This window comes from Neofelis nebulosa, chromosome 8 (genome assembly GCF_028018385.1).
Source record: "Neofelis nebulosa isolate mNeoNeb1 chromosome 8, mNeoNeb1.pri, whole genome shotgun sequence".
Classification (NCBI taxonomy): Eukaryota; Metazoa; Chordata; class Mammalia; order Carnivora; family Felidae; genus Neofelis; species Neofelis nebulosa.
The window spans coordinates 37,403,226-37,404,579 of NC_080789.1; positions in this window are offsets into that span (position 1 = coordinate 37,403,226).

The following is a 1,354-nucleotide window of genomic DNA, read 5'->3' on the forward strand; positions in this document are numbered from 1 at the left end:
AATTCAATCAAAAGTACCCTGCTATCCTCATGTCACTATTTCAATAATATATTTTATAGCAATTATTAATATCTGACAAATTCTGATTATTTGTGATGATTTACACCGCTAATCCTTTTCTCTCTCTCCCCACACACATCCCTCAGTAGAATTTGAATGTTTTCTTCTCACCATTCCTATCTGCCTGGCACATAGTAAGTTGTCAATAAATGTCAGTTAAATCAATTTCTCTAGCTAATTGAGACTATGTGTCATGCAGTATTTAGACAGAATCTAAATTACCACCTTTCATGTGTGTCCTGAACAAGCATACAGTTTTTAGTAATTGCTTCATGTAGACATTTCTGAGATGAAAAACTAACTTTTACAGATGGATTTAGGTTTCTATATAGTGCTCTAATTTGTTTTATACTTACCCTTTTTAAAGAAATGACTTAAGCATTCTTATTTAAAAGCTTGAACTTTCTGTGTATCTAAAGAGAAGATAAAATTCTCTGTATTCTTCCTTATCTAGCTCCTCTGCCAAATTGTATTTCCGCTGATGTGAAACATAAAACAAACATTGCTGAACATTGTTTAGTGTTGCTCCGTAGGTACTGTACAACCAATCCCGAGTATTTGAAACAAATAAAATAAAAATTTAGAACTATACTGATTTTTAAGTACTAGAAAAACAATGAGTAGCATATATAGCATAACTTCTATTCCCTTAAATCCATTTTAAAATATGGGTAGGATGACCATACGTTTCATTTTCCCTCAGATAGTGCTACTTTATGTCGTCTTATCTTAAATATTCATACTTTCTCTCTCACAGTATAATTTGCATAGACAGCAAATTATATGCTAACTATGAAAATGGGCAATATTAACTTTGGTAGCATTATTTGTCAAATAGTAAGAAAGGACAATGAGATTATCTACTTTCATAGGTTGCTGGAAGAATTAAATGAGTTAGTGTATGTAATGTCCTTAGATAGGTGCTTGGCATCTGATGCATGTGAAGTAAATGTCAGCTATCATCCAGGTTTTTTGTTTTTGTTTTTGAGAGATAGAGAGCAGGGGAGGGGCAGTGGGAGAAAATCTTAAGCAGGCTCCATGCCTGCCCAGAGCAGAGCCAACAACAGGGTCATGTGAGATCAGAACCTGAGCAGAAATCAAGAGTCTGACACTTAACTGACTGAGCCACCCAGGTGCCCCAGCTATCATCTAATTCGGAGGGAAAAGACAGACCAGTAAGTGCTGCCCAGCTGGGCAGAATAACAGCATTTAGTGGATCCAGAAGTACTGCCCCTTCATAGATGTCTTTTACTATTTAGCTGGATTCAATTTTCACCTCATGTTTGCAGATTCC